Source organism: Anas acuta, chromosome Z, assembly GCF_963932015.1.
Source record: "Anas acuta chromosome Z, bAnaAcu1.1, whole genome shotgun sequence".
NCBI classification, from domain to species: Eukaryota; Metazoa; Chordata; class Aves; order Anseriformes; family Anatidae; genus Anas; species Anas acuta.
Window position 1 is genome coordinate 47,231,051 of NC_089017.1, and position 10,108 is coordinate 47,241,158.

At 43.4% G+C, this 10,108-nt stretch overlaps 1 long non-coding RNA gene across 1 annotated transcript; it reads right to left on the reverse strand.

Moving 5' to 3' along the window:
• Nucleotides 1-3,140: 3,140 nt before the first annotated feature.
• On the reverse strand, nt 3,141-9,754 carry LOC137848628 (uncharacterized). The gene is made up of 3 exons (XR_011091454.1): nt 9,628-9,754; nt 7,824-7,928; nt 3,141-5,771 (listed from the first exon to the last, which is right to left on the reverse strand). It is a non-coding gene; the product is annotated as an uncharacterized lncRNA (long non-coding RNA).
• Nucleotides 9,755-10,108: the final 354 nt, after the last annotated feature.

The following is a 10,108-nucleotide window of genomic DNA, read 5'->3' on the forward strand; positions in this document are numbered from 1 at the left end:
TACCTCATCTGACAGAGAGAGCTATGGTGAGCACAGGTCGAACATGCTGAGCAGGATATAACTTGGCTAAATAAACTGATAGGCTAAGAAGATGGAAACTGGGAGCAGAACAGACAAGTTCTGCCACCACGTTTCTCAAAGCAATCTCTAAAGTGGTATTAGGCATCAAGAGCTGTGAGATACCTCAGCACTCCTGATATCATGCAGAAATGAATAAAGCACCCAAATAAACTGCAGGTAGGCGGGTACAAACTGAATGGACATGCAATGTGAAAAACATTTGCAGGTGGACTTGATCACCTGGACGCTGTAATGTACATCAGTGCCCATTTCCTTTAAAAAAAAAAAAAAAAAGTACTTCTTTTTACCTCCTTACATTTTTATTTTTTTTTTTTAATGTTAGGAAGTCAATAAAATTGCATAAAAACCATTGATAAATAGTCTGTTGACCAACACAACTAAAGGAAAATGATTGTATATGAAGTTCCAACCTGGAGGGAAAGTTTTGAATGGCAGTAAACATTTAAGTGATTCCAGGTAGATTTCTGCTGCAGTGACAAAAAATAAAAATAAAAATAAAATTAAAAATAGCAGCCTGAACTAGAAAGCATTCTGATACTCATAAGCACCTTATGTTATAAGCACCTTAGGGTGCAGGAATACACCTATTTTAGAGAGAATCCTCCCAGCAGAATCGGCTTTCCACTAGGAAACCCATGAGTCATAGCAATGATAGGCAAATTAGTTTAGTCATTCATGTGAAGGGCTTCAAATATCAATACTTACCAATAGGATCCTGGTATTCTGAAGTCCTGCACGTCACTGTATTTACTTGGAAGCTACTGATATCCCAGCAGTTTGATGTAATCAGTCTTGAAGAACTATCTTTTTTAGAGACCTGTAGTATTTCAGAACAAAATTTTTAAAATAACTTATAAGAGAGAACACCTATCAGCATGGAAGTCTGTCATAACAATCAGCTCTTCCACCACACTTTACAACATCTGCACAGTCTCCAACTTTATATTACCTTGGTCATGATATGCTAAGTTAAGCAAATTGTTATTTCTAGACCTGTCTGTCAAGTGAAGGAGTTGTGCGCTGGTATCCAATTTGCCTAGGACCAGACAGACTGGCAAAAGCAGAACTTGGCTTTGAAACCAGGTATTTCTAGCTCCAGGTCCCCAGAATGTGTGGTCTGTAAGCATGGAACATTTTCCTCATACTTGGTGACAGGCAGCTCCAGTAATCACTGCTCACCTCTAATGAGAACGTAGACTTCTCCATTTTTGCTTTATCCAGCAGGTAGGTCTGTCTCAACACAGGCAGCAGGGTGTACAGGAAAAGCTGAACAAAAAACAATGTTGTTTTAATTTAGAGAAGATAGTACTGATGGTTATGAGATCCCTATTCAGGTAATTACAAGAGTGCTTCAGGACAGAAAGGTGTAATCTGTTCTCTTTGTCTATGGTGGATAAAATAAAAGCCACAGGCTGAAATTACAGGAAGGGAAATTTTGATCTGATGTTTTCCACTTATTAAGATAGTGAAACATTTGAAAAGATTGCCAGGAAAAAGTAGGATATCCAGGCCTGGAATTACTAGGAATGGTTGAAATGGTGATCATGCATTTACATAGCAAGTATGCGCTAGATTACCTTTTTTAAACTGGACTGTAGACACAAGAGTAGTAGTCCACAAGGCATGCAGGCAATGGAAAGACAATCTAAGAAACTCTGCAACCAGCAGGGAAGTGGCGGATCTCTGTTCTCTGCTCTGAGAAATTACTACAGATGTTGGGGCAATAACAATAAATATGCCATTCTGTAAAATGGTGACACTTCGACCAAGTGCTGAGTAATGTATTCACTTGTGGCCCACCCTCTAAGCACCATCAAGACTTTGGGGCAGCACCCTGGGTATTTACTAATGAGTTGCACTTTGGTAACCAGGGAAGGTAGCCAGGTAGCCACTTCTTTTTCTTAGAAGTCCTCTAGTTAGAGCCAGTAGCATTTCAAAGGGACCTGCTGTGTTGCTGGTGTTGCATCACCAATAATCCCCTGTGACAGTGGTGCATGCAAATCGCAAGGAGCTTCAACCAACAGTAGTAACGAGTGTGACATTACGTGAACTCTTCATTCCCATGGACTCGCTTTTATAGCCCAACCTTATGCAATTCTATCGGTGTTTCCCATCTTCCATTTGTGTCTTTGTGAATACCTATAGCAGGCAAGAATATTGCCTAAATGTGCATACCACTAGCCAATGCTGACTGCTGCCCAAAGGGACGTGCTTCTCCGTGTCTTTTCTGCAGAACAAGCATTGATCAAGTGCTGATTTCCATTAACTTAATTTTCCCCGAGACCTCTGTCCTACTTCTGTTTGAAATTAGCTAACTGGTTCAAAAGATACTACAGGAGGTGGGGCAGATGAACAAACAGATAACAGGTAGCGTAACCCCGTAAGCTCTGTTTTCTTAGAAAACTGGGATAAAAAGAGCACTGTTTAATCAGGCTGCAACTGCCTGTGAATTGGTCAAGTCTGGCACTTAAGAGAAAGTCTTCACCTCAAAAACCAAGGGACGAAATCCAGCACACTCCCTAGGGACACACAGTGAATATGAAACTCTCCCTGGCTGGTCTGGTTGAATACTTTCCAGTCCTATGTTCAGTGCTGCAGCAGCAGCCTGTGGGCACAGGAGCTGAAACCAGCCTTGTGGCTGAAAAACAGAACTGATTTCAGAAGGACTGGGTTTGGTTCCTGCGTGTGACAGTGCCTTCTTTTGGGAGTAGGAGAATTTAAGGCAATGGGTTGAAGGATATGGCAAAGCTAGAACAGGAGAATCACAGTACAAAGTGCTGCCTTACAGGACAGCTAATAATGTCTCCTTTTCATATGATTCATAGCAAAACAACAGCTCTTGAAAATGTCATTCCCATCTAATTATGACCTTTTTGGGTAAGAAGCAATGGTTAGAAACCATTCTTTAATTTATTTTTTTATTATTTTTTTTTCCTGTACCACAGGGTAAACTGTAGCTGTATGAACAGTTTTGGGTGGTTGTTAGTGTACCTTATTTACTGCAATATGCTCTGGTATTTGAAAGCATTCCACTGTGTTGCTCTTCAGGGTGGCTTTCATTCTCCAATCCATCCCAAGATTGTGAGTTTTCCCCATATTTGTTCAGCCAGTCACAGCAAAATCATTTGAATTACATGGTCCCATCCCCTGGGAATGATTCCACTCCATGCAGGGAGTTTTTGACCAGTGGATTGTCTTGTCAACTTTAGAGAAGATCTTGGTGGCTACAGATGCATTAGTCATAAGCAACAGGTTGTGTGGTACGTATGTTACCATATTACCATCACCCACACCTTTTACAGGGTCTGATATATCGGAAAACTCATGCTTGCACTGGCTGTTAGGACAGAAGACGTCAGTCTGTTCACTTCCACCAGCGTTCTCTACCAGATCTCCATGAACACACATGGGCCAAAGGGGACTTTTGGAGTCTATGCCAAGCACTCCCTATTCTTGTAAAATATCCCTTGGATCCCAGAGAACTTCCAGCCTTTATTAATTTCAAACATGGCTTTCCAAATGTAAAAAAGAAAGGATCTTTGGGTGTCTCTTTTTGCCAGGTGACCCTACTGCACATAGCACAATTCTTCTTTTAATGTCTTTGAATATTTTATATGCAGAAGACATCCTTGGTGAGGTACCTGCAAATCCTCTGGCTGTATCAAGTTCTGCTGTATAGCTTGAGGCCCATAGCTTCTGTACAAAGACTGCCTGTTGAAATGTTCATGTTGCATTTCAAAAACAGATTCCCTGCATTTCCTGCAGGTAGAAGGATTGCTGCCATGCCACCATATGATATGGATATTTTGGATTATCATAAGCCTGCAGTATTTGCTTTCATTTGTTTGAGATCAAAGCTATTAATTAAGCTAGTCCATCATTTAAGCAAGTTATTTTGGCAATAATCACTTTCCCATTATGAGAAGGAGAAGGGTTTTCTATTGTTCTCTTGGCTGTTGCTAACCTCCAGTGTAAATATGGCTGCATTTCATAGGAGTGTCTAAAAAACTGCTGCATGAGGAGTTCTTCGGAAAAAGTGAACCTTTTTATTTTACATATAGGAAACCAGTCTTTTATTGGTTCCAAGGGGGCTGCTAGCTCATCAGCAAATACTGACCTACTCAAAGACATAAAGAGCTCTCATCCAGCTCAGCAAATCCCTTCAAACTCAAATCCGAGTTGTGAGTTGGGTTTATTTGTTTGGGCTCACTGATTGAAAGGCATTGCTTACTCAAGCAGGGAGGGAGTAGAGACAAACCTGAGTGCTGCAGTAGATCGTTCTCTTCTTTTTCCATCCAGTTCCAACAGCTCAGACTCAGCCAACACAGGGAAACGGAGGCCTTCCTTGAGGGCTCACTTGAGCAAGGTGGGCTCCTGAGACAGTTGTGCTGTCTGACAATTTCGTGGAGCTATGGTTGTGGTAAATGTGCTGGAGCTCTTGCCTCAGCATTGTGTTTGACCAATGTCTGAAAATGTGAGTATGGATCCGGGATATTTGGGTTCCAGTTTTATAAAGCACTCGTGTGCCTTGGTTAACTTCATGCAGGTAAGTAACTACCTGCAGCGGGACTGAAGCATGTAGTTAGTAGGGACTGACTGAGAGGCGCCACGCTGAAAGACATCTGGTTTATTGCCATGCAGAGAGCAGGCCTTTCATATTGACTCTAACACTTGCTTGCATCTGTGGTTTGATCATGTCATTCATGTCATTTAACTTCTCTACCTCAGTTGTTTCATCTGAGAAGTGAGAATGCTAGGGTTTGCCTTTTTACCAGGTGAAGTAGGAGGATTAATTCATGAGTGTGTGCCCTGGACTTCAGAGAAGTCTGCCAGTATGAAAAACTATAATTAACAATTGTTTGTCTTGCGCTTGAAAACACTTGCACAACAGCCTGATCCTGAGCAGCGCTGACTGTTTGTCACTACTGCCCTAAGCAGTAAAGGTTAAATGTCCTTAGCAGGATCAGAAACAGACTAAAAATTTAACTTTAAGATAGCCAGTAGAAATCCAACATTTTTTGAACCACAGGAGGCTCCAAAGGCCAATGCAGTAAGCGATAGCTTTCCCTGACTCCAACAGACTTTCAACCCAAATTTGTATCTCCTGCAACTGTCTCAGAGACTTATATTTTCATCACCATGCATAACTTTTCATTTCTATTTCTCTCAGAAAACAGGAATCTAATGTGTTCTTCAGGCAAGGAGTCAAGTCCTTCTGAAATCCAAGAAACAGCATGTTGCTTCTGCACCAGCTCTCAAAAATCTAGTATCCTAATTTGAAATATAAATGGAAAAAATTTTGAAGGATAGGAACACGTTTTTGGGAGTGAGTGGCTTTTTCCCTTGGGCTGAATTTGGAATTGGATTTGAACTTGGGATAGTTATGGAGTAGTAAAGTTGGTTTTATGGAGCTGTAAAGACTCAGTATGATGTTAAAGGAGAAAAAATCAAACTCTCAGAAATGGAGCAAAGGAGGATTTTTGGATTCAAAGGAGTAAGGAGCAGCCCATCAGTTTCATCTGGATCCACATGGAGATGGTGAGTGATATGGAATGGAATGGAAAATGACAGACAATGTCCACCGACGCCCTCAGTTGTTGAGATAGAACCCACTTCACAGGAGATTGGATCTGTATGCTAGAGCACTGTGTAGTCCATTTCATGCCTTCTGCAGTCCAGGTGAGAATTTCCTAAAAGTAAGGAGACAAAAAGAGGCAGATGCTTTATAGCCTGCTGGCCTGGCTTTCAGTACAGCCACCTAGGGTGTGGAGGAAGATGTATGGAAATCATGAAAACTAATCCTGAGTGCTAGCCCAGGAACAGGCAGGAGCTGTTTCATCCAGTTGCAGGTGGAAAATAAAGGCTGAGTTACAGGAGGGTGGGGATGGGGTAGGAGTAAAGGTGATGGCAGCAATTCATTTGGGGGGGAAATGTAGAAAGTAAAGCTGAAATGGAAAGTAATGCTTCTTGAGTAGAGCACTCTGTTTGCACAAAGTGGGCCTGGATAGATCTGGCATTTGGCACAGCTTCCAGATGGTGGTCAGGACTAAAAGTGGGGTGGGTGGGAGCTTCCTACAGCTTTCCTGCTGCTTATGCAGAAAGGGATGCTGATTGTCAAGTCTGTGTTCCCATCTCACTGACGGAGTGCTGACCTCTGGCCAGGGGCAGGGTGGAAATTAATAACTAGCTAGGGAAAGAGCAATATTAAGCAGATAAGTGATTGCATGAGAGATAGGGAGTGGGAAATGGGAAATGTACGGTAGTAGGGCTGGGACCCTTCCTTAAGGAGGCAGCAGTGGTATGAAACAAGAGTACAGAGGAGTTGAGAGCTCCTGTGCTGGGGTCCGAGTTTGAGTGCTGTAGAAGGCCAGGGTTGTGAGGAGCTGGTGTTGTGAGGAAATGGTGAGGTACATGAGAGGGTAGAAATTTAGGGGATACATGCTGGGCTTGACACCTGGGAAGGGAAGAAAGAGCATAGAAGGGTTTGAAAGGAGGTCTTGGGTCTTGCTTTGGAGAGGACCAGTAAACACTGTAGGGGATTTGCCTGAGAAGAGAGGCCAAGGTCTTCCTCTGGTGGCTCCTTTTCTGCATACAGTTTCAGTGTGTGATTTATGCATACACTCCCATCATCTGATGCAAAGCTATGCCTCGCTTCTCACTATATCCTCCCAGGAATGGCCTTGTTGGCTCTTGTTCCCCTAGGGCTTTTAATCTCTTTATATGACCCTATAAAGCCGATGTTAACCCAGCAGGCTCTGCAGTCCCCTTGTTTGGCAGACTGCCTCCAGGAAAAGGGCTATGGAGAGGAGAAAATACAATACCCCCCAGCTGACAACAGAGCCCTGTGAGCTGCAAACTGGAGGCTGTTGTCATGGTGTTGTACCTGGTACCGTGACCTGTCTCTGGTGTCACTCTCCCATGGGACACATAATACCTTCGGCTCAGGTCTTCTTTGGCTTTGGCTTCTGTTCTCTGCTGTGGGATCTGTGTCTTTCTTTGTTTAGAAAATCTGTCAAGAGAACCGTCTGCAGAAACCTTTCCCTTCCAACCAAAATCAGTATCAATTTGTCCACACTTGCTGGGCTTGCTCTGTCCAAGTGAAATTTGCTTAATTGTCTGTTTGTAACCTTGCATCCATTGTTTGTGACTCATGTGTGTTCACTGTATGGAGAGATCCGAGGAGGGATGTGGATGAACAGGGTCATTTGTAGTCGTTTGTTACCCACATCCATGGCTGTTCTGTCTAAGGAGAGGAGAAAGCTGAACATGGCTGTTTGACATCTCACTTGCCTAAAGAGCTCCATTCTGCTTGTTGGACTGAAGAAGTAAAATGAGAGGCGATACCTGCATGAGGATGAATTTCTCATGTCCAATTAGAAGCAGAGTCCTGCTGCTTGTGGTAAAGACAGTGAGATGAAACATAGATGGCCAACCCATCTCTTCTTGTCACCTTTCCAATATGGTGAGGCTGCTTTATTTGGTTGATTTTAATAGCTTCATTCTCAATGGTATTAATTCACTCTGCAGCTGTAGCATTTCAGGTAGTGCCTGCTGCATCGCTGTCCCAGAGCTGTGGGACATAATGATCCCATTTTCAGAGGACTGTGGGGTGGTGTCTTATGCTTGCCTGACTCTAAAAGCTGCTTGTAGCATACCAATGAAGTCATAGCCTTAGCTGCAGCAATCCTCCTCAGACTCTGTTTTTCCACACACTGTTAGTACTGTTAAAAGGTGATACTTACCCTACCAAAAAAATAAAATAAAAACCCATTGAGCACATCCCTCTCTTCCCCTCCACTCTCGGTGGCTTGGTATCTGATGTGCAGTCCCAGTCGAGTCTGAAAAATCTGTGGCAGAAGAAAGAAGGCACACATGAGCTGGGGAAAACCATACAGGGGGATTTTACAGGAGGATCCCAGTGTTTCAGGAAACCAAAAACACAAAGCCACAGTACCTTGGCTTGAAATGTAAGTTTCCCTTGATCATGACATACCATACAGTTTCAGTTTTTGGCATCTCTTTTTGGAGGTCAAGACCAGAATGATTTATGTGAGACTGGCTAAGGTTTTCCTATAAAGGATATCATTCTGCAGAATCCTATATGTTGTTCTGGAGGGGAAAAGACCACCTGGAGCTTTTCTGTTCTGCTCAAATGCAGTGTGGTCCCCTCCTGTGTGTGCTGGATTGAGTGCACTTTTGAACACTTCTGGACTTTCCTTAGTGTCAAAGTTCTTTTTAAGATGAGGTTGATGTTCATGGAAAACATTCTTTCTTCTCTTGGTTGTTAGTCCAGCTGTGTGTGTCAGATTGACTTGTGGGGCTGGTGTGATGCATTGTCAGTGCTGGAATCACAGAAACCCCCCTGCCAAGCAGGGTCATCCAGAGCACCTTGCACAGGATCGTGTCCAGGTGGGTTTTGAGTATTCTCCAGAGAAGGAGACTTCACAACTTCTCTGTGCAACCTGTGCCAGTGCTCTGTCACCCTTGAAGTAAAGAAGCTTTTCTCCATATTCAGATGAGAATTTCTGTACTTCATTTTGTGCCCATTGCTTCTCATCCTACCACCGGGCACCACTGGAAAGAGTCTGGCCCCCTCCTCTTAACACACTCCCTTCAGATGTTTATACACATTGATAAGATTCCTCAATAAGGTTCCTCCCTGCCCAGCTCTCCAGCAGGCCCAGGAAATGGAAGGGTGCTCTCAGCTGTCACCAGTGGCCTGCTCAGGAGGGACAGACCCAGTGCTGACAGGCTGATCTGGAGCCCTTTTTGCTGAAGAGAAGGCCAGAAAGAGATTTGATTGAGGTGAGGGAGGGAAAAGATTAAGAGAGGAAATAACAGCAGAGTCCCAGGAGGTAACCATGAACCTTACAAAGCAGGGCATTCATCAGGATTTTCTGCGTCGTCCAGTTTTGCTGGGGCTAACAAGGACGTTTCTGAAGGACCAGGACAGGCACATCAGGGGAGGTACCTGTGCTGTGAGGTTTTTCAGAGAGAAATGTCAGATTGGAGATCTCCAAAGAGGATGGATGAGATTTCTCATCAAAAGCTCTAATATTGTCCAGTTAAAGGGCAAATATCACTATCTGGCTGTGCAGGCAGGGAATGTCTGTCATTTCCTTTCCTCCCAAGGAACATGTCAGATGGAGGAGGGAGGGAAGTGAAATCTCTGGAGAGAAGAGATGGAGGATCTGGAAAAATCACATTTCCCAGAGTCCTGGGCATGGCGAGACTCTAGGGAATTGTCAATGGGGGAAGAAGCAAGGCAAGAATCAGTTAACCCCTGAAAGACAAATTTCCAGGCGTTTTGAGTGAAAAGCCAGCCCTGCTGGAGAATCTGCAAGGAAAGAACTGGGTGAAGCGTGATGATGCTGGCACAGATCTCAGTACCACTCCCCACAACAACACCAGCTAACCTGCCATGTGTGCACCGGCCATGGCTGCCACCCAGGACTTTACTGTAATGATTTATTACCACTGCCTGTCTTTTCTTAAAAATAATAGAAAGGTTTCACATGCCCAGCTCTTTCCTAGTGTGGACCTTACCTCCGTTTCTGCTGTTCCCCTTGTGCCATTACAGCTACTTTTCCAGGCTTAAGTCAGAAAGAAAGGGTTGTGACTGTTCTTCTGAGTAAAACAAGAAAAAAAAATATGTTTTCGCAGCTGTTTCCAGAGAAGTCCAGACACACAGGAGAAAATCCAATAAATGATTAACTCAGTATTTCCATCTGTGGGTAATGGTGTTTCTGGTGGCGTTTTCTTTTTTTATTATTATTTTTTGTATTATTATTATTATTTTATTGCTAGCCTTCTCTTTCCCCCACTGAAAGAGGCAATCTCTGTTTGATTTGAAATGCAATGTCCTGAGCTGTTTTCTGGCGAGCACCTGGATGATGGCTTACATGTGTTTTTTCCCCTTTGAATGAGGAGGAATAAATTGGAAGTGAGTTTCCTGTACTCCTCTCATCTCCCCGTGAGAGGGGAATAATGAGCAAGAGAGCACCTTTATAGCCAAAAGATTACAGAG